At 48.0% G+C, this 23,079-nt stretch overlaps 1 long non-coding RNA gene across 3 annotated transcripts in view; it reads left to right on the top strand.

Moving 5' to 3' along the window:
- The window catches only part of LOC127484897 (uncharacterized), a 31,245-nt gene continuing 8,166 nt past the window's right edge, over positions 1-23,079 (top strand). The window contains exons 1-5 of one of the 3 annotated variants that reach the window (XR_016228147.1): positions 1-958; positions 13,543-13,726; positions 15,789-16,022; positions 16,891-17,024; positions 17,571-22,935. This is a non-coding gene — a long non-coding RNA (uncharacterized LOC127484897). Of the gene's footprint in view, positions 959-13,542; positions 13,727-15,788; positions 16,023-16,890; positions 22,936-23,079 lie in introns of all 3 variants that reach the window. The other 2 variants (XR_016228149.1, XR_016228148.1) reach the window with 2 other exon arrangements.

The following is a 23,079-nucleotide window of genomic DNA, read 5'->3' as shown; positions in this document are numbered from 1 at the left end:
AAATGACAGGCAGGAAAGGCAAAAAGGTTTAGGATTGGCCACTCTGAGTAATTTCATCTGGCTCTGGGGTATAGAGGCTGTCATGAATCTTCTGGCACCAGACCCTAGGGTGATTAGGGAGGGTATTATTGGCCTGGAGTGATAAAGCCCATTCGTGGAGGTGGCCATGTTCATGTGTGTATGGGTGCTAGCAGGCTGGGGTGGATTGGTTAGTTTGTGAGGATAGCTTGGTTAGTTTGCATATGAGAGTTAACCACCCAGGTGATTTCTTTGCTAACATAAGGAATTAGTTAAACCTGTGAAGGGTACTCCTGCCCCAGTCTCTAAGGCCCCAGATGCCAGAGAAGCACCAAGCATACAGTAAGAAAAAGTAGGGGCGGGTGTTGTGGTGCAGTGGGTTAAGTGGCAGCCTGTGATGCCTTCGTCCCATATGGGGTATGAGTATTGGTTCAGAGTATTGGTTCAAGTCTGAGCTGATTCAGCTCCCTGCTAATGCACCTGGGAAAGCAGTGAAAGATGGCTAGAGCGCTTGGGCCCCTGCACCCACGTGGGAGACCAGGATGGAGTTCCAGCCTCACAGCAGCCATTTGAAGAGTGAACCCACAGATGGAAGATCTCTGCCTTCCAAATAAGTAAATACGTGTTAAAAAAAAAATTCCCCCCACGGCAACTTTTAAAGCAAACAAAATTCTTGACAACAGGGACATGCTTTGTTCATCAAACTGTGCCTAGTTCCTCTAATTAGCATGCTTTCTCAAAAGGTGGTCTGAGGAGTAAAAGTAATTGGCATTCAGCGACAGACAAGGTTACAAAGTAATGTGTGGAGGACCAGCCCTCGCATCCCGGTTTCCTTAGAAACATGACGTCATTACGGCGACCTTGCTGGCTGTGACGACTTTTTAATAGAGACCAACGAGTTCTCCAAGTTCTCCAGAGAAGAGCATGATCCTGTCTTCAGGTATTTAGACTCAATTGAGGGTGTCGGTGTTCCATGGTGGAGCCTGAAGCTCCCTGGGATGTAAGGAGACCAAGGACTCCCAAGGTCTAAGTCGGCTCGTTTCCTTTTTGGGAGTCGGTGCCGGCCGTCTCTTGAGGGAGAGTGAGGTGGGACCCGCCTGTCCCCAGAGAGTGGGGTGTCCTGTTCCAGGATGCCCTGGAGCTGTTTTCCATATAAATGCGGGGCTCAGGAGGATAGGACAGGTAACGACTCTGGCTGAGCCCCCCCCCCCCCCCCCCCCGGGTCTTACAGACTCACTCGCAGGGTATCTGCGGCCGCAGTGCAAGCCTATGATTCTGGGGTTATTGCAGAGTCAGGGATTCGGGCACCTTCCTATGCCTTTTCAAATTTGTTTTGTTTGGGGAAGAAAAATGAGAAAAGGAGAAGAAATAGTCCCTGGTGAGAAACTTATTGGACCCTGTGGTACAATGCTCACTAAAGAAACTGTATTAGTACCATAAGTCACTACCCAGTGACTACCCTGCTTCTGGTCACACAGTCACTCATGAAGTACAGTGATTGCTACATTCTATCTCTCCAAGGGGCAGCTCTTCATTGGCTGACAGCTCATACTGGAGTCTGAAACAGGCAGGTTCTGAGGATCCCGGTCTTGATGGTTGCTGAAGCTTCACTCTAGATTTGAAGGACAGCTGTCTTCAGAACCGCCCCCCCCCACTTCCCTCTCAGATAAGATATGACAACTGCATCAAGTGAGTGATAGATCTAAACAAAAACCTGTTGTGCAATAACACATGTGAGGGGCATAAAATAGTATAAAAGTAAAGAAGCCACTGTAGTATCTTCCTTGGACAAGAACTTCAGCAGATGGAATTTCATCCTATCAATCATGCGATTTATAGTAGCCTCTTAGAGGCAGCTTCTTAGTCTGAGAGCAATGAGTTTCTAGCTTGAAGAAGGAACTTGATCTTATCATGCACTTTCAGTAAATATACTTCTATTTTCCTGACTGCTATAATAAGCAGTGTTTCCCATGTATTTCTCAGATGGGTGTTGAAATATACAGCTGGTCGGAAGACCTCTCTAGAAATCTGAGATTGTAACATGGATTCTTTAGTAACCATAATTTTATACATTCTGTGATTTTTTTAAGACAGGGGTTTTCCAGTTGTTACTTAAATATGTCAGTTACATGAACTTAGAATTTCAAAATAATATGTTTCCCCTATTTTAGTGATACATAGCAAAGTCCTTTACATTAACATATATTCCTAAATATTATTGTGATTATATTCCCAGTCTGTATTCCCCAGCCAACCTGCCGCCACCCTATCCTATCCCCAGGAAACCAGTGATATTCCTTCTATAGATCAGTTTGATTTCCTATAAATGGAGTCATACAGGTTATATTAAGGGGAGGTGAGGAGGAAGTATTGCTCGTATCACTCATCTTATTTTTAAATTTAATTTTAGCTTTTGAATTGTCTTTATTAGGCATGAATTTATGGAGATTTGAGTACTTTGCAGTTTTTGGCTTCTTATGAATAATGGTAATATGAATGTACTCATTCATATCGTTTAGGTAGACATTTTCTTTTATCTTGGGGTGTACCAAAGAGTGACACTTCTGAGCCATAGAGTATATGTCTGTTCAGCTCAGTAGGTAGTGCAATGTGATTTTTCACCATGGTTATTCCAGTCTGTATACCTGCCAGCATTGTATGACAGTTCTACTTGCCCCTGATCCTTATAAACATTTGTCACTTTGTTATTCATATGGGAATGTGGTGATGATCTCATTATAATTTTTTATAATTTTAAATTTCTTATTTAAAACTTTTTAACACACATAAAAATTATACATGTGTGATGTTTCTTATTTGAATATATTGTGTAACATCGAATCATAGTAAATATGTTTATCCTTTCAAGTATTTAATGTCTTTATAGTGAAAACACCCAAAATCCTTTCTTCCAGATTTTTAAAAATAGAGAAATGATAGTGCATTAACTATCTTTATCCTGTGCAATGGAACCCCCAAAACTTCTTACTTTTATCTAGCTATATAACCTAGTACATATCAATCAACGTGTCCCTAACCCCCACTCCCCACTTACCTCCCCAGCCTCTGTTAACCACCATTATGTTTTTAACTTCTGTGATGTTTGGATTCCACATATAAGTGAGATTCATGTGATATTTACCTTTCTGTGCTTGGCTTATTTCACTTATATAATGACTTTCAGGTATATGTGTGTTGCAAATGACAAGATTTCATCCTTTTTATGGCTGAATGATATTCCATTGTGTCTATGTACCACATTATCTTTATCTATTTGTTGGTGGGTGAATACTGAGATTGTTTCCATGTCTTGGCTATTGTGAATAGTGCTGCAGTATCCATGGGAATGCATATGTCTCTTCAACAGATGGATTTAATTTCCCTTGGATAGAATTGCTGGATCATATGATACTTTTCAGTTTTTTGAGGAACCTCCATACTGTTTTCTACAATGGCTGTCCTAATTTACGTTCCCACCAATGTAAATTGGTGGGTGTGCAAGGGTAAATGTGCAAGGGTGGCATTTTCTCCATATCCTCACCAACACTTGTTTTCTTTGTCTTTTTGATAATAGCCAATGTTACTGGAGTGGGGTGGTATCTTACTGTTGTTTTGATTTGCATTTCCCTGATGATTAGTGTGGTTGAACATTTTTTTCATGTACCTGTTAGCCATTTGTATGTCTCCCTTGGAGAAATAACTGTTTAGAACTACTGCCCATTTTTAGAATTGAATTTTTTTTTTGCTATTGAGTTGTTTGAGTGTTTGAGTGACTTATGATTCTGAATATTAATCCCTTGTTAGGTGTATGGCTTGCAAATATTTTCTCCCATTCTTAAGGTTTTCTTTTCACTCTCTTGTTTCCTTTGCTGTATTGGAGCTCTTTGATTTGTTAAAATCCAATTTATTTATTTTTGCTTCTATTTCCTGTGCTTTGAAGATCTGATCAAGAAAATCCTTGCCCATGTCAAGGTCTTGAAGTGTTTTTGCTAGGTTTTCTTCTAATAGTTTCAGTGTTTCAAGTCTAACAGTTAGGTATTTAATCCATTTTGAGGTGATTTTTGTACAGTGAGAAATAGTGATCTAGTTTCATTCTTCTGCATGTGGATATTCAATTTTCCCAACTCCATTTATTAAAAAGATTTTTCTTTTTCTAACGGATACTATTAGCAACTTTGTCAAAGATCAGTTGGCTGTAAATGTGTGGATTTACTTCTAGGATCTCTATTCTGCTCAACTGGTCTATGATTCTTTTTTATGCCAGTTTTAATCACTATAGCTTTTTTAATTACTATAGCTTTGTAATACAATTTAAAATCAAGTAGTGTATGCTTCCTACTTTGTTATTTTTGTTCAAGAGCCCTTTGGCTATTCAAGTCTTTGGTGGTTGCACATTTTAGTAGTGATTTTTCTAGTTCTATGAAAAATGACATTAGAATTTTGATAGGAATTGCAATGAATCTATAAATCACTTTGCTATTATGTGCATCTTACTTGTGGGGAGCAACTCGGACTAGACTGTTACTGGAATTAAGACTTATTCTATGCATCTGCTCTCCCACAATATGGCGCTGAGAAGGGAGTAACAGCTTCTACACAGCTGCCTCCAGTTCAACCAATAAACAGCAGGACCTGCTCCTGATTGGAGGAGAGCAGCGTACTCGGCGTGTGGGCAGCCGAGTTGGGATTGGTGGAAGAGGACTATAAAGGAGGAGAGAGACAACATGCACGAGGAACATCTATCTGAAGGAACACCTGTGCAGCCCCCGAGAGAGCCGGCCGGCGGTGTGCCGCTCCCCTGCGGAAGTGGGGAAAGTGGCCAGGGGGAACCGCCCTTCCACGGAGGTGGAAGGGACGGCAGCCAACCCGGGAAGAACCAGCAGCAAACCCGGGGAGGGCCGAGCAGACGAAAGAACAGCGCAGGGTCCTGTGTCGTTCCTCCACGAAGACGGGGAGCGACATTACTGATATTGATTCTTCAATCCATGAATACAGAGCGTCTTTCCATTTCTTTGTGTCCCCTTCATTTCTTTCATCAATGACTTATAGTTTTCCTTGTAGACATCTTTCTCCTGTTTCCTTAAATTTATTCCCAGGTATCTAACTTTTTTTGGCATTGGAAATAGAATTGCTTTCTTGATTTTTTTTTTCAGATGATTCACTATTGGTGTAGAAGATTACTATTGATTTTTCATATTGGCTTTGTATCCTGCAATTTTGCTGAATTTGTTTATTAATTTAATAGCATTTGGGAGGAGTCTTCAGAGTCTTTCTTTTTCGAAATATTCATTTATTTTCATTTTATTTGAAAGGTGGAGAGAAAGAGAGAATGTGTGTGTGTGTGTGTGTATGTGTGTGTGTATACAGAGAGAGAGAGAGAGAGAGAGAGAGAGAGAGTCGGCAACAGCTAGATCTGGGCAAAGTCATAACCAGGAGCCAAAGCACAATCTCGGTCTCCCATGTGGGTGGCAGGGACCCAGGTACTTGATCTAATATGCTGTCTCCCAGAGTGTGTGTTAGCAGGAAGCTAGATTAGAAGCTGAGGGACTCAAACTAGGCACTCTGATATGGGATGCAGACATCCTAAGCAGCAACTTAACCGCTATGCCAAATGCCTCCCCCTCTCATTATAATTTTAATTATAATTTCTTTGTAGTATAAGTTACTTTTAAGTAGAAGAACTTTCCTTTTTTTAAAAGATTTATTTATTTGTTTGAAAGTCAGAGTTACACAGAGAGAGGAGAGGCAGAGAGAGAGAGAGAGAGAGAGAGAGAGGTCCTCCATCCAATGGTTCACTCCCCAATTGGCCTCAATGGCTGGAGCGGCACCGAACCGAAGCCAGGAGCTTCCTCCGGGTCTCCCTTGTGGGTACAGGGGCCCAAGGACTTGGGCCATCTTCCTCTGCTTTCCCAGGCCACAGCAGAAAGCTGGATCGGAAGTGGAGCAGCCAGGTCTCGAACTGGCGCCCATATGAGATGCTGGTGCTTCAGGCCAGGGCGTTAACCTGCTGTGCCGCAGTGCTGGCCCTGATCTTTCCTTTTTTAACAACCTTCCCTGCTATAATTTTCCAAAGAAACAACCAAGAAGAAAGAGGTACACATGTGTTACAAGGAATAGCTCATGCAAATATGGAGGCTGAGAAGTTCCACAGTCTGCAGTCAGCAAGGTGTAGATGATGGACAGCCAATGTTGTAGTTCCAGTCTAGGTCTGAAGGATGGAGAGCTACAAGGCAGAAAAAGACCAAATCTCAGTTCAGGTACTGGGGCAGAAGTGTTCCCTCTTATTCAGCCTCCTGATTAACTTGATTGAATGAAGCCCATCCACATCAGGGAAGGCAATCTGCTTTCCTCAGTGTGTCAATAAAAATTTTATTTCACCCAGAAAAACCCTCACTGACACACCCAAAATAATTTTTTACCAAATATCTGAGCACTCTGTGGCTCAATCAAGTTGACATATGAAATAAATCATCAGAGCATCCAATTTATTTGCTTAAGAATCTGTACTTTCCAGCTCCCTGCTCATGTATCTGTGAAGGCAGTAGAAGATGGTCCAAGTGCTTAGACCCCTGCCACCCATATGGGAGACCTGGATGGAGTTCCAGGAACCTGGCTTTGGCCTGGGCCATTTTTGGCCATTGCAAGCCATTTGGGGAATCAACCAGTGAATCAAAGTACTTCTCTGTTTCTCCTTCACTCGCTTGCTCTCTCTCTCTCTCTCCGCTTTTCAAATAAATAAATAAATTTTTCTTTAAAAAAGAATCTGAATCTTTTGTCCTGTGGAATTTGCATTGCATATTTTGATGGCTGTATTTTTACATTGTGTTCCACTGGCCACTCTCCTACACTTCAAATTTGTATTAGATTTAGAGACTTCATAAGCTATAGTTATGTCTAAGTGCTCACAAAAGACGTATCATTCTTGGGTTTTTCTTTAAAGTTAATTAAGTTTCTCAAAAAAATATATAAATTAAACCTCATAAAGGTTTAATTTTATTGAATTAAAAGTATCTTTTTTTCCTTATTGTAAAAATAATCCTTCTGGTGTTCTGTTGCACAGTAGGGTGACAATAGTTAATGGCCGGTGCCGCGGCTCACTAGGCTAATCCTCCGCCTTGTGGCGCCGGCACACCGGGTTCTAGTCCCGGCCGGGGCGCCGGATTCTGTCCTGGTTGCCCCTCTTCCAGGCCAGCTCTCTGCTGTGGCCAGGGAGTGCAGTGGAGGATGGCCCACTGCACTCCCTGGCTTGGGCCCTGCACCCCATGGGAGACCAGGAGAAGCACCTGGCTCCTGGCTTCGGGTCAGCGCTGTGTGCCGGCCGCAGTGCGCCGGCCACGGCGGCCATTGGAGGGTGAACCAACGGCAAAGGAAGACCTTTCTCTCTGTCTCTCTCTCTCACTGTCCACTTTGCCTGTCAAAAAAATAAATAAATAAAAAAATAAAAAAGAATAACATACTGTATTTTTATAAATAGCTTGAAGAAAGGCTTTTGAATGTTCACACTACAAAGAAATCTTGAATATAAAAAACAATGGATGGTAATTATCCTAATTTGATCATTAAATTCTGTGCATGTACTGAAATATTACATTGTACCCCATAAATATGTACAATTGTTTGTCAATCAAAACAATCTAAAAGATTCAGAGACTTCACCAATTTCAAATTTGGGACAAAATATATTTTGTTGCTTATTCCTATAATATTATACCAGAAGTGTCACTGTGTCACATTGTTTGTATGACATTAAGACTGATTACTAGGTTCAAGTATTATTAGCCTATCAACCCATTATAAACTTTTCCATCTTCCTTACACATCAAATTTTGCATCCACTGAAGTTCATTGAATAGGTTTTCATTTCATTAAAGTTTGCAAAAAAGTGATGTATTTTGAAAGTGAGTTATGCAGAGAAAGGGATGGCAGTGTGATAGTCTCCAGGAACACTGGCCGGAGGGCTGTGTGCAGTGCGGAGCCACTCCTGCTGCTGGCTGCCTCACACCGGGAACCTTCTCAGGCCAGCTCCAGGCAGCCTTCCGGGAGCCACCTCTTCTGGTGGCTGCCAACCCCAGGGCTGAGCACCAGCCTCACACAGAGGCATCTTAACTGAACTTGCCTTCCGGTGCTCTATGTAGCCGAGACTCTCCTCTGTGCTGTGTGGACATCGGCAGCCCGTGCAACAATAAAGGAGCTCACTCGGTGAGTCTGGTGTGGTGGATGCTGGCCCGGGAAGTTTTGCACATGCGTGTTACTGTCTCCCATGAGCACCCACGGGAGGTCAGGCCTGACTTCTCCTTCCACAGAGATGCTGAGGAGATTGAAAAAGACGAGCAGGCAGCTCCCAAGAAAGCAGTGACTGGGGAGCAGTTTCGGGTGCATGGATGGCCCCAGCTCCTGAGTCTACTGGTACTCAGCCTGGACTTGCAGATTGGTTTGAAGGCCTGGAGATGCCCTCAGGGCCTACTCAGCTGTTCCCTACTGCAGACCGGAGCCCTCTGTCTCCCCCTAAGCCTGGGCCACAGCTCCCACTGCTCAGGCCACAGAATGGGTAGAGGCACGAGCCCTGAGTGGTCTCACACTGCTGTTCCCAGCATCTAAAGCAACACGGGAAGGAAGTTGATGGAAAATGAGCAGCGGTGGTGTTTTTTTAAAGACAGCACTATGTACCTTTATTTCCTTACTCTGACCCTTCCTGATGCCTTGCCCCTGTGTCCATAGATACTCGTCATTCTTAAGAACTTTCTGATGGCACAGGATTGTGTAGTGTTGTCATGGTTTACTCACCTGCACTTTTTTTAAGATTTATTTATTTATTTGAATGTCAGAGTTACACACAGAGAGGAGAGGGAAGAGAGAGAGGTCTTCTATCCACTGGTTCACTCCCCAGATGGCCGCATCCGAAGCCAGGAGTCAGGACCTTCTTCCAGGTCTCCCACATGGGTGCAGGGGCCCAAAGACTTGGGCCATCCTCTAATACTTTCACAGGCCATAGCAGAGAGCTGGATTGGAAGTGGAACAGCCAGGACTCGAACCGGTGCCCATATGGGATGCCGGCACTGCAGGTGGTGGCTTTACCCACTATGCCACAGTGCCGGCCCTCACTTGGACTTTTTTGATGGACGTATAAATTTCTCTTAATCCTTTGGAATAAAAATCCCTCCATATGTCTGTCTGCACATGTGTCCCTATGTGTATGTGTGGGCATTGTGTTTTATTCTTGTAGCTCTTTAACGAAGGGGCAGGAGTTTGAGACAGCAGTGAGGATGGTCCTTGGGATCCCTGCTTTCCACGTCACAGTGCCTGGTTCTAGTCCCAGCTCCTCTGCTTTCTTTTTTTTTAATGTGACAGATAAAGTGAGAGAGAGAGAGACAGAGAGAAAGGTCTTCCTTCCGTTGGTTCACCCCCCAAATGGCCACATGGCTGGGGCTACACCAATCCAAAGCCAGGAGCCAGGTACCTCCTCCTGGTCTCCCATGCGGGTGCAGGGGCCCAAGCACTTGGGCCATCCTCCACTGCCCTCCCGGGCCACAGCAGAGAGCTGGACTGGAAGAGGAGCAACGGGGACTAGAACCTGGCACCCACATGGGATTCTGGTGCTGCAGGTGGAAGATTAACCAAGTGAGCCAAGGCACTGGCCCCATCCTCTGCTTTCCATCAAGCATCCTGCTGGGGCACGCTCTGAGTGGTATGAGACAATGGCTCAAAGAGTTGTGCTTATTTTCCCTTAAGATTTATTATTTATTTGTAAGGTAGAGTTACAGAGAGAGACAGAAATCTTTCATCTGCTGGTTTACTCAAAGCTGAGCATTTGAACCCAGGCGCCTGAAACCCCATCTGGGTCTCCCCCATGGATGTCGGAGACCCAAGTACTTGGGCTGTCTTTCAGTGCTTTCCCATGTGCAGCAGGGAGCTGGATCAGAAGTGGAGTGTCTGGACCTTGAACCAGCACTCATATGGGATGCTGACATCGTAGGCTACTGTGTAGCCCATCACACTCCAAAGCCAGACCCAGTACCCGTGTCCCTGACACCCTCATGGAGACCTGGATTGAGTTATAGGCTCTCAAGATGGCCTTGCACCAGCCCTGGCTGTTGGTGAGCATTTGGGGAATCAATCAGTGGATGGAACCTCTGTCTCTGTCTCCCTGTCTCTTTGCTTTTCAAATAAATTCTAAGCTGATGAATAATAACAGTGTAAAGATACATGGAAACACATAGGTACACATGATTCATAGCCACATGTGGCACAGTAATGTTTCAGTTGTGGATGGGCCATAGGTACAACAGTAGTGGCACAAGATTATCAGGGACCTGTGGGATTTCTGTTACCTGGTGACCTTCCAGCCATCATAAGCTGCAGCACAATGCAGTACTCATGGGCTTGTGGTGCTGCTGATCTAAACACACTTACTTTGTGAAAAGTTGTCTACAGAGTAGAGGACCTTTGGGGCCAGCTTTGTGCAGCAGTGGGTTAAACCATCACCTGTGATGCCAGCATCCCATATGAGAGCCTGTTTGAGTCCTGGCAGCTCTTTTTTTTTTTTGACAGGCAGAGTGCACATGAGAGAGAGAGAGGTCTTCTTTTTGCCGTTGGTTCACCCTCCAATGGCCGCTGCAGCCGGCGCACTGCGCTGATCCGAAGGCAGGAGCCAGGTGCTTCTCCTGGTCTCCCATGGGGTGCAGGGCCCAAGCACTTGGGCCATCCTCCACTGCACTCCCGGGCCACAGCAGAGAGCTGGCCTGGAAGAGGGGCAACCGGGACAGAATCCAGCGCCCCGACCGGGACTAGAACCTGGTGTGCCGGCACCGCAGGCGGAGGATTAGCCTATTGAGTCGCGGTGTCAGCTGCTGCTCTTTTTCTGATCCAGCTTCTTGTAATGCACCTGGGAAAGCAACAGAAGGTGACCCACATCCTTGCACCTGAACCCGCATAGGAGACTTGGATGGAGTTCCAGGCACCTGGCTTCAGCATAGCCCAGCTGAAGCCATTGTCTATCTGGGGAGTAAACCAGTGGATGAGAGATTCAGTCTCTCTCTCTCTCTCTCTCTCTCTTTTTCTCCCTCTGTGTCTGCCTCTCTGTAATTCTGCCTTTCAAATAAATAAATCAATATTTTTTAGAAAAAGACATAGACATGGGTTTGTTTCTGTGTTTTTAACCATATAGTTATGTAGCCACCAGAATACGGCCTGTCTCCACTGATCTGAGATCTCCCTCCATCACCCTCTGAATTTCCACATTCAGTTTAGCATGTGTCAGTATTTCCTGTTCTGTTGCATGAGTCTTTTCTGTTGCATTAGTCAGTTCACGATTCAACCCTACACTGTCACACTGTGCGACCCTGAATTTTTGGTTGACTTGCAGGAGCAGGGATGAACCCCTGTTCATCACCAATGATTCTCCTTTCTCAGAGCTTGTCTGACCACTCGTGCTGTGTCAAGTGCCAGATAAATCTGATAATCTGTCTACTCCATAGAACTGTACCTGGTATTTTTCTTGGATCTGAAATAAATTATTTTCTTGGACCTGAAATAAATTATTGAACATGGAAATTTCTTGTTTCAGAATGGGGTGTCTTACTGCAGAATAGCACATATCTTTCTGTTTGTCAATTCTGATGTTTTATGTAAGTTTAGACATTGCTTGTTTAGCGTGTATAATCATTTCTTTTTGTTTATGTATTCTAGTATGTTTCTCATACATAGGAAATTATCAGTTTCTGATGTTAATAGTTTACTACTTTACTAAATTCTTCTTTCGTTGGTAGTAACTTTTCCATAAGGAGGACTTCCAATTTGAAATCTTAAAATGAACAAATAAGGGGAGATTTTACCCTTTCGTTACTTCTAATTGCATGATCCTGGCAGTTGCATGTCAAGAGTCCTCTCAGACAACATCAAATGTCAAGGTGGGCTTTTGTCTTGTCCATGTTTACTGCAGGGAGAAATCCAGTGTTGTCTCCATTCATTGAGACTCTAGCCCTTGATCCAAGGTGTACGTGTGTGCACATTGCCGTGCTAAGAAATCATCCAGCGATTCCTGTTTCACTGAGTTTTTAAAAGACATGAATGAATGTTAATGCCGTGAGATATCTTCTTTTAGAAAATTTATGCATCTGTTTATTTGAAAGGCAGAGTCACAGAGAAAGAGAGAGACATCTTCCATCTGCTGCTTGATTCCCTAAATGGCTGCAACAGATAGGACTGGGCCAAGATCAAGCCTGGAGCCAGGAGCTCCATCTGGGTCTCCCAGGTGGGTGGCAGAACCCCAAGTACGTGACCCTGTTTCTCTGCCTTCTCAGAAGCATTAACAACAAGAAGCTGGACCAGAAGCAAAGTAAGCACAACTCAAATCAGGCACTCCAGTATTGGGTGTCCCCCAGGACAGCGGGGAACCACCAGAAGATGCAGGAGGCAGAGGAGGACTATGAAGCCGTGAGAGGGGCGTGACCCGGGGACAGTTGATGTTGGCCATCCCATATCCCGAATTGTGAGAGAACACATTGCTGGGGTTTACACCACCAAGTCTGTGGCACTCTGTGAGGGCAGCCCTGGGAACAGAACACCTCACTATTGTACCTCCAGTGTGGCTGATTGAGAATGAGCATCCTCTGTGTCCTGCTTCCTTGTGGCTATAAGGACGGTCATGTCCATGATGATACATCAGAAGTGTAAAAATGGCTCTGAGTTCTTATGTGGCGAGTGCTTTAGTGCGTGCTGAGCTGTGCATGCTCACAGCTCCCTTACAAGGTAGATCCTGTGGGGAACCCCATTGTGTGGAAGAAAAACAGTGGAACAGAGAGAAGGAGGCTTTGCTGTGACTGCACAGGTGGTGTCAGGACGGCATGGATTCGTACCCGTGCTGTGATGGAGCGCAGCCTAGGGACCTGTCAGAGATTTGTTGTCAAGTGCAAGCCATGGTCTGCCCAGGCACGTGTATTTGAGGATGTCATTGAAAGGAATATTTTGTATGTCGCTATGTTTCTGTGAATTCACTGTTTCTAATGAGAAAAATGGTGAATTGTCAGTGTGGTGAGAGCCTGGTCACGGCAGTCCTGGGGACAAAAGCAATCCTGCACCAGGGGGAGGACTCCGTGGAAAGGGAGGAAGTTAACAGGGGAGCAGGGAATAGAGAAAATTCTTCTTGCATAAGGAAAGACAGACAGACAGATAGACATGGGCAAGGGATAGGCAGTTTGCAGAGACACAAACGGAAAGAAAGGGAGACATGGAGCAGTTGAGTGTGTGAGGAGAGGTCAGAGGAGGGGTTTGGAGTTGTTTAGCTTCTTGAAACTTGAGCAGGTTGCAAAGTCGATGTGAAGAAGCCATCCCATCCCAGATTTTTAAGCCTTGAGGTTGCTCATGTGTGCACTCACTCTGGGTACTTTTATTTCCTCTGCAGAGTGAATGAGATGACTCCAGTGGGATTTTGTGGGTTCTGAGCTGATGCAGATTCAGATATTTGTAAAAGAAAGGATGACTGAGAGTCACAGACTGCTAGGGACTCTTGGGTTTTTGCCTTTTCAGCAGGCAGCAGGCGGCTGAAATCCTGGTGTGATGTGGCTGCACAATGTGAGACCTGCAACCCAGCACCAGAGACTTCAGCATAGGTCTAAAAGTTTCCTGTACACGTCTCAACCTGAGCACCGCAGGAGGAGCCACTGGGACAACTCTTCACATGGGTTCTGTGCCCGCTGACAGAACTCAGGAGGTGAGTTCACAGGGCTCTGGACTTGGGTGTGCTCAGAGGTGTGATGACCAGTGCTTATGAGATTATGAAATATCAAGAGGGCAGAGAGCCTTCTGGCTGTAAGACTCTGAACTCCGGGCAATCAGATATGTATTTGCTTCCCTGCTCTAGACGTGTGTGCCCCCATCAGGGGAAACAGTGAGACGTGAGGTGCACAGTGCCTGCCTTTGTCCTGGGCTCAGCCAGCCCCTCCTGCCCTGTCCCAACTTTTAAAGGAGCAGAGAGGCCCCACGGGATCCCCCTGCTCTGGACAGTTTCCTCATTGACCCCCAGGAACAGCTCTGTAGGGGCGGTGCGGTCAGGCTCATTTCACATGACCCAGCTCAGCTCCCAGAGCCTCGGTCTGCTGTGCAGGTGGGTGGGTGGGGGGAGTGGCAGGAGGTTCTGTCCCTCGCCCTCCCTAGGGGACCCTGAGCAGCCTCCCTTCTAGAAGATGGGCCTCCAGCTTGAGACGTGGTCAAGAGGGCACAGCCCTGCTAGTGTGGCCCCGCGCCTCCCTGTACGGCCCCTCTCGGTGACAGGGGAGGCACCATCCCAGCCTCTGTGCCAGGAGCCCCGGGTGTGGGGCCACCTGAGGGGCTTGTCCCTGAGGTGGTGCATGGGCTCTGGACAGCACCTCTAGCTTTGTTCTTTTACAAAGTTGTATTCACAGTGGAGATCCTTTGTGTGTTTACATGAACTTTAACATGATCATGTCAGTTTCTTTAATAAAAAAAAATGGCTGTTGAGATTTAAGTGAATCCATCTGTCAGACTGGGAAGACTTGAGATGCTAACAATACTGAGTGCTCTGGTCCATGAACAGAGAGTGTCTCTAGCCAATTTACATCTTTATTTCTCTTAGCATTTTGGTGGTATTAAATGTAGATGCACTGCATATGTGTCATCAGATTACAAATAAACGTTTATGCTCTGATGCTTGCATAAGTGATAGCACATTTTAAAAAGTTTTATTCATTTATTTGAAAGGCAGAGCCACAAAGAGGCCTCCATATACTGCTTCACTCCCCGGATGGCCACAACGGCTCAAACTGAGCCTATCTGAAGCCAAGAGCCAGGAGTTTTTCCCGGTCCCTGAGGCAGCTGCAGGGTCCCAAGGACCTGGGTCATCTTTCACTGCTTTCCCAGTCCACAGCGGAGAGCCAGATCAGAAGTGGAGCTGCCAGGACTCAAACTGTCCACCATATGGGATGTTGGCAATGCAGGCGGTGGCTTTACCCACCATGCCACAGCATCGGCCCCAATGATATCATATTTTTAAGATTTATTAATTTGAGAGGCAATGTGACAGAGGAAGGAAGAGAGAGAAAGAGATCTTCCATTTGCTGGTTCACTCCACAGAAGGCTGTGAGAGCCAGGGCTGGGTCAAGCCAAAACCCAGATCCAGGAACTCCATCCGGTTCTCTTATGTGAGTGGCAGGGACCAAGGACTTACGCCATCTTCTGCTGCTTTCCCAGGTGCATCGGCAGGAAGCTCTATGAGAAGCGGAGTAGCCAGGGCTCTAACTAGCACTTTGATATGTGATGGTAGTGTTGTAAGCAGCAACTTAATCCACTGTGCCACAGTGTGCATGCCAGTTTTTAAAGTACAGTTGCTGTGGGCAGGCGCTGTGGCCCAGCAGGTTAAAGCCCCAGCATGCAGCACTGGCATCCCATACGGGTGCCGGTTTGAGTCCTGGCTGCTCCACTTCCACTCCAGCTCTCTGCTATGGCCTGGGAAAGCAGTAGAAGTGGCCCAAGTCCTTGGGTCCTTGCACTTGCATGGGAGACCCAGAAGAAGCTCCTGGCTCCTGGCTTTGGATCGGCCCAGCTCCAGCCGTCGTAAGAGGACTCTGTGCACCTTCAGGCGAGTGGAGCGTGGTACCGATTTTCCTCTCCTTCCCAAAACTCCACTGGGACATTAGATGAAAAATTCTGGAGTCATGTATAATTTCTGTCACTTTGCAGCAATAATGATGTGTGTGTTATTTGCATTATCCAGTGCAATTATGAAAAAACTAACATGTGCTTTTCCTGTCTCACAGCACAGCATCTCCGGCCACCGTGACAGGTGCAGATTTCTCCCCACCACAGCTGATCAGCTCTGCAGCAGGTTTCCCAGTGGGCAGCCAGGCGACCCCCTACTTCCATTCAGCTCCACCACTGCCCACCGCGAGGCAGCTTCACATCCACAAGTGAGGGCCTGTTCCCACTGCAGATGCCAGCTTGTGACCTGGTCCATAAGCAAAGTGGAAGTTCTCTTCTCCTTTCAGAGAAAGGTACCTCCTTCTTTGATGGCCCCTTCTTTCCACTGGGATCTCACTCACAGAGATCCTTTATGTAGGTCATTTTTTTGCCACAGTGTCTTGGCATGGAAACATGCTGAAATGCTCTCATGGGCTTTTTAGCCAGATCTGAATGCCTTAGGGCTGATTCTGGACTATTGTTTAGGGTGTTTGTCATTCTGTGAGTCTGCTGTGTAGCCTGCTTCCCATGTTGAATCATTATCTCCTTTTTAATTCTATCTACTGTTATTAGCAGACACTTGGTCTTATTTATGTGATCCCTTTGACAATTATTCCCATCTTTAAGATCACTTATGCACTTAAAATGATCACTTTGACATGGAAGTTGGCATTAGTACCACTCAGCTTAATGGGATTTGGAGTCCCATTAATAACCTTAGGGGTAAGTCCATGGGAACGTGTCGTTAACTGTACACATCCTCCATCTCTTATTCCCACTCTTATTTTTTACTGGGATCAATTTTCAATATGATTTAATCACCTACGAATAATTCTGTGTTAAGAGTTCAACCAATATATTAAGTAGAAAAAGAAAATAGTGAGAAAAATAAAATAAGCTGTTCCTCGACAGTCAGGACAAGGGCTGATCAAGTCATTGATGAGAAGCAATGACTCGATCAACTTCTTATTGTTAAAGATAATTTATTATTTATTTGAGAGCAGAGTTACACAGAGGAGAGGCAGAGAGAGAGAGAGGTCTTCCATCAGCTGGTTCACTCTCCAACTGACTGCAATGGCCAGAGCTGGGCCGATCCGAAGCCAGGAGGCAGGAGCTTCTTCCAGGTCTCCCACGCAGGTGCAGGGGTCCAAGGACATGGGCCATCTTCTACTGTTTTCCCAGGCCACAGCAGAGAGCTGGATCGGAAGAGGAGCAGCCAGATCTCGACCCGGTGCCGATAGGGATGCCTGTGCTGCAGGAGGCGGCTTTACCTGCTCTACCACAGTGCCAGCTCCTGTTCTCAACTTCTGAATCTGGTGCTGTGAACATTCTCGTTTGTACTGATGGGGTTCAGGAATAACTACTCCAAAATGTGACACTCTGGCATGCAGAATGTCGTAAGCTTTGAGAAAATGGTAGAAGCAGGGAACCCATTCTCACTCCGCTCCCTGAAGCAGGTCATCCACCTTAGCTGGGATTTTCTTCCCTTACCCTCAAGAGCAACTAGGATGCTCACAGGACAGGTCCCTCTGTCCCCAGAGGACGGGGCCATCCTTATCTCTGAATGAAGGGACACGGAGAACCATCTGAGCCCGCGGGCCTGGGTGAGTGTCCTCTACTTTACTGTCATGTGATCAGACCCCCGCCCCCTGGGGTGTTTCTCCACAACTGTGCCTTGTGCATCAACCCTGGACTAAAACCCTGTGGGCTAGCTGTTTCCTGGGCCTTCAGTTCCTTTATGCTAATTGGTTAGGCAGCAAATCCTCGCTCCTGACCATTCCCCCGTCATTGATGGTTACTGCTCCTCAAGAGTGGCTAGGCACAGACAGCGCCCATGTTACAGCTGTCTGTCTGTGTTACAGGTCTGGGTGCTGGAGAACTGTTACAGCTGTCTCTTACAGCTCTGTTCCAGCCCCTCCTCACGCGTTGGGTCACACCTGCTCCTCTGTGCTGATTCCTGAGGACTGCTGGACTCTTCTGCTGGAGCTGCTCTCCCCTGCCAGGTCTCTTCTCCTCACCAGGAAGACCGAGGCACGCCAGGAACCACTGAGCTCTGGCCGCCAGGCGACCTGCTCAGCATGCAAGGCTCCAAGGTTTCTGTCTCTCAGGGAGGAAGTTTGATGATTGGTCGAACTGTATGCTAAAGAGGAATTCTGTGTGAACAAATCAGGGAGTCAGGAAAACCCACATGCAATTGGCTCAGCGAGGAACCAATCCGCAGTGGCCTACCATGGCGCTCAGGGGACCTAGGGGAGTTAGCAGTGTTCTGAAACAGGTCCTTGGTGGGCGGGGCCTGGCGAGAAGCAGGAGCCAATCAGGAGTGGCCAGAGAGGCTTGCAGGTGCAGGAAGCCACAGGGTCCTTAAACTGTATGGGCCCTCCGGAAAGCCCCGCTGGGTGTCTCTTGGTGTTGAATGTCCGTCAGGTGGGGGAAATATCAGGAAGGAGGGATGAGAATTCCTGGGATCAGCTAATGTACGGTGGGGTTGACCAGGTATCTGCCTCCGGAGGAGACTGTGAGATCCCTTCAGTGACGCTGTTTCTGTGTTCCCGTACACGGAGCCCGTGGTTAGAGTCTCCTCATCTGTGCTAGTGCCAGGCAGCCGCTCGCTCGGCATGCTGAGTGATGTGACAGGGCCCCCTCAGGGCCTGCCTCGAGCACGGGGCTGCTGCTCAGGAGAGCCCGGCTGGGGTTTAGGCCTTTCCAGAGAGGAAGTTTGCCAATGGCTGGAGGTGCGTGCTCACCGGGTGTTCTCCGGGAAGCAATCAGCCTTAAGGAGGAAGCGCTGCGCCCTAAGGGGCCACGGGGTCAGGGCCAAGGGGAGGGGGAAGGCGGTGAAGAAGAGGAGCTGTGTAGGTGAAGGAACAAGAAGGCACAGCCCACGGGGCTGGGGTGCCGTTTCACTTCCCGGAGGGCGGCCGGCCGGCCAAGGGCTGTGCCTGCAGAACCACCCCAGCAGCAGCCAGAGGGCTCAGAGGGTGCGCGGCCATAGTTCGGCTGTTGGGGGTGCGACGGGGGCTTCTGGTGCAGGGCCCAGAGCTCGCAGGGCGTTCGCCTTTGTGGCTGCACCGCCGGCCCGGGGAGCCCGCAGCAGCCGGCAAGCAGCTCTCTGGGTGACAGGGAAGCAGGCCTTGTTCCCAGATGAGCCAGGTGTGGACAGAGGCCCAGAGACAAACTGCTCGGCTGAGGGCACATTTTGCGTTGGGGGTGGCATTGCCCCGCTAGGAAGAGCCAGGCGTGCAAGGACAGCACCCTGGGTCTGTGCCCGGGGAGTCCTCCCCAGCGTCCATTTTCAGGTGAACTTCCCGGCAGCAGGGCTGTGCTGGGGCAGGCTCACTGCCCCCAGGTGCTGCAGCCTAGGGCCTCTGCTTAGTAAGCTCTCTCAGGTGGTGGCACAGGCCTTTTTCATGGAAAGACCAAGTAACAGGGATTTAAGGAGGCATTTCCTGAGTGGACTAGCAGCCTGTTAATTGCATTTATCTCTGAAACTCATCATGGTGGCTTTGTGGACGTTGACTTTTTTTTTTTTTTTTTTGACAGGCAGAGTGGACAGTGAGAGAGAGAGAGACAGAGAGAAAGGTCTTCCTTTGCCGTTGGTTCACCCTCCAATGGCCGCCACGGCTGGCATGCTGCGGCCGGCACACCACGCTAATCCGAAGGCAGGAGCCAGGTGCTTCTCCTGGTCTCCCATGGGGTGCAGGGCCCAAGGACTTGGGCCATCCTCCACTGCACTCCCGGGCCACAGCAGAGAGCTGGCCTGGAAGAGGGGCAACCGGGACAGAATCCAGCGCCCCGACTGGGACTAGAACCCGGTGTGCCGGCGCCGCAAGGCAGAGGATTAGCCTAGTGAGCCGCGGCGCCGGCCAGACGTTGACTACTTTTAAGGCAATCCACATGGCCTTGTGTGAGAGGGCTTCCACCTTCAGATGTGTGGACACAGCAGCGGCTCTGAGTCTAACCTTGGTGGGGAGTGAAGCCCCTACAGCGTGTGGAGAGAAAGGATCCCACCTCCACCTCTGCCCCGGCCCTGGCCTGCTGTGGGTCTCATGGGGCTGTCTCATGAGGAATGGAGAGTGTAGTGTACTGGTGCTGCTTTCTACACAAGGATAGTTTTTGGGGACATCACCGTGGATAAGTGGGTAGAGCCGGTGGCTGCAGTGCCGGCATCCCATATGGGCGCCGGTTTGAGTCCCAGCTGCTCCACTTCTGATCCAGCTCTCTGCTAGGGCCTGTGAAAGCAGTAGAAGATGGCTCAAGTGCTTGGGCCCCTGCATGCACGTGGGAGACCCAGAAGCTCCTGGCTCCTGATTAGCACAGCTCTGGCTGTTGAATCCATCTGGGGAGAGGACCAGCAAATGGAAGACGTCTCTCCATCTGCTTCTCTGTAACTCTGCCTTTCAAATAAACAAATCTTTAAAAAAAATTTACTTATATGAAAGGCAGAGTTGCTAAGAGTGAGACTGAGCAAGCAAGAGATAGAGGCAGATGTTTCAACCTCTGGTTCACTCCCCAGAAATGGTCTGGGCGGCCCTAGGAGCCTAGACTCCACCTGGGTCTCCCACGTGGGCTTCAGGGGCTGATGCACCTGGGCTGCCTGAGGCTGCTTTCCCTTTCACATTAGGATGCAAATAGATTAGAAGTGGAGTAGTTAGCCCTGGAAGCAGCCCTCATTTGGGATGCTGGTGTTAAAGTAGTGGCTGTACCCACTGCACCACAATGCCAACTCTGGCTTATACTCTTGCTGTGTGGTTTGGCTTTCTCTGAGCACTGCTGTTTAGTGGCATTGACATCCAGGGTTAAGGCTGGGTCAGGTGCAGGTTTCTGTGCAAGAGCACCTCAGGGGCGGTGGTGTTTCTTCCCTCTGCGAGTGCTGATGCAGGAGGCTCATTGTTGCTGCTTGTCTGTCCCAGGGACCAGGAGGGTGCTCCCTGGGTCTGCGTGTCGCCCGCCTCATCTGTCCCTTATAAAATGTCCCTTCTGCTTATATATCTGATGGGTAGTAATCCATTACAGTCTCTCATCTTTTCCTGCACAAAGTGAAATGCTGTCCTTTGGGTGGGCTTCTGAACTTCCTAATAGAGTATCTCGTATGCCATCTTGATTGTGAGTCATCTGGTACTGTGTTGACCCTAGTCCTGGAATCGACCATTTCTCCAGAGAAGCCTGGTTGCTTTCATGGACAGTGGTTTAGTGGAGTTACCATAGTTACCGTCTTGGGCATTGTTGTCATTTCAGTGCACGGAGCCAGAACATCTGTGTTGTAGCTTTAGGAGCATAGGCATCCTTCTCCATCCCCTTATGGGGATCATGTTTATCAGGCTTTCTGTTTCTTCTACTTTGAGATGCAGACAGAGCTCTGCCATCAGTTATTTGCACCCAAATGCTCACATCCTCCAGGGCTGAACAGGCCTACAGCAGTAGCTGAAAATGCGCAGGTTTTCCAGTGGCCAGCAAGGGCCTGACCGCTTGGACCATCTGCTGCCTCCCAGGGTGTGTGTTAGCAGGAAGCAGGAATGGCGTGCAGAGCCCTGGAACACAAATTCAGGACCCTGCTGTGGCACATGGGCATCTGAAACAGCAGATGAACCAGTGCCAAATGCTGGCCCCACGTATTTCTTCCAGCTATGCCGTATATATATATATATCCATCTTCTCCCCTGTTCACAGGGAAAGGGTGGCTTGTTGCACATCAATGCTGTGCAGCAGAGATTTCTTTAGAAATTCAAATGTTCTGTATTGTCTGGCAGAGGACCCATAGCTGCCTGTGGCACAGGAAGTATGGTGCGAGACGACGTGCTGAGTTCATCATTTAAATGTGACCTTTCGGTAGCTGCTGTACGGGACAGCCACGCGGACACTCCTATCTGTGCCTGGTTTTCACTGAACAGCATGTCTGGAGAGCACTCCATAGCAGTACCCGTAGTACTCAGGTGTAGACGTGCCTCAGTTCCTTTCCTGCCCCTTATTGGTGGGCAGCTCTCACAGTTGTACTCCCAGGAAGGCCCCTGGGCTTAGGCTTTCTACCTTTTTGCATTATGTTTTGGGATAGATTCTTAGAATAGGGATTGCTGGTTCAGGAGTGTGTACCTGGGTAATTGCGGTGGTTAGCATCAAGTCCCCTCTCCAGCGGTTTTACTGTGTGACATTTCCTCCAGCAAGGCGCCAGGCTGCCTCTTGTAAGAGGAAAGCTGGAGTGGGGGATATTGGGGAGAAGTCTGTGAAAACCATTTCACTACAGCAGGAGAATGAGGTGTTGGGTCAGGGGCTCTACTCCTGTGCTGGTCTTTGAGAATTCAGCCTCTGCTCTTTTTATCCAAGGCCCCTTTCCTGGGAGAGCAGGTCTTTCCTGAGGCAGAAAAAATATGGCTTTTTGTGTGGTGAAAATAACCTCTAGATATGGGTATCTGCCACCTGGTGGTCAGAGTCAGAACTGCAGGAGTGAGGTCTCAACCAGGGGCTAAGCCAAGGTTAGGGGATTCCACTGCATAGACCGAAGCTTTGTGGAATTTTCTACACACCTGTCATGATCCTGTTATATTCATGTCACACTGCAGTATTTAAGTCCTTGGACTACCAGTCCAGCCTGTTTGTGAACTGAATAGAAACCTGCTGGTGAAGAAGGGTGAGACACAGAAACACTTATGAACACACATACATTGTCAAATAACCTGTTGTTGTTGTTGTTGTTGTTAAAGATTAATTTATTTACTTGACAGGCAGAGTTAGAGAGGGAGACAGAAATAGAGAGGCCTTTCATCTGCTGGTTCACTCCCCAAATGGCCTCAACTGCAGATGCTGTACCAGGAGCTTCTCCCAGGCCTCCCATGTGGGTTCAGGGGTCCAAGCACTTGGGCCACCCTCCACTGCTTTCCCAGGCACATTAGTAGTGAGCTAGATCAGAAGTGGAGCAGCAGGGACTTGAAACACCACCCATATGGGATGTCGGCATCCCAGGCTGATGACTGGTCCTGGGCACTCTGAGGATTAAGATGGGATGGAGTGTGAAACTCCCTCCCTGCAGTAGGTGTGTGCACGTGAGCAGCTTGGCGGTTGGCTGCCTTCTCAAAGGACAAGAGCTTGTGCTGCTTCCTGGGTGCAGTTCCACATCTCACGAAAAGACCATCCACATGGTGGCCACACCCAGCCCTCTTAGCCCATGGGGCAGGATTTCGTCCCACCATCACCGTCATCAGCGAGGGCATTACAAAGCCCAGGATCCACATGAAGGTAGTGTCCCACTATCAGTGCTTAAGCTGGGGGCTGAAAGCCGTCATCTGTGCGGGAGGCTGCAGGGTGGCCTGAGCAGACAGAGGAGACATGTATGGCCCTAAGAAAGGTGCGGACCTTCTGTGGGTCTGAGCCTGGTCTGAA

Source organism: Oryctolagus cuniculus, chromosome X (genome assembly GCF_051225735.1).
Source record: "Oryctolagus cuniculus isolate XC-2025 breed Fujian yellow rabbit chromosome X, ASM5122573v1, whole genome shotgun sequence".
NCBI lineage: Eukaryota > Metazoa > Chordata > Mammalia > Lagomorpha > Leporidae > Oryctolagus > Oryctolagus cuniculus.
This window is presented reverse-complemented; position numbering and strand designations above follow the sequence as displayed.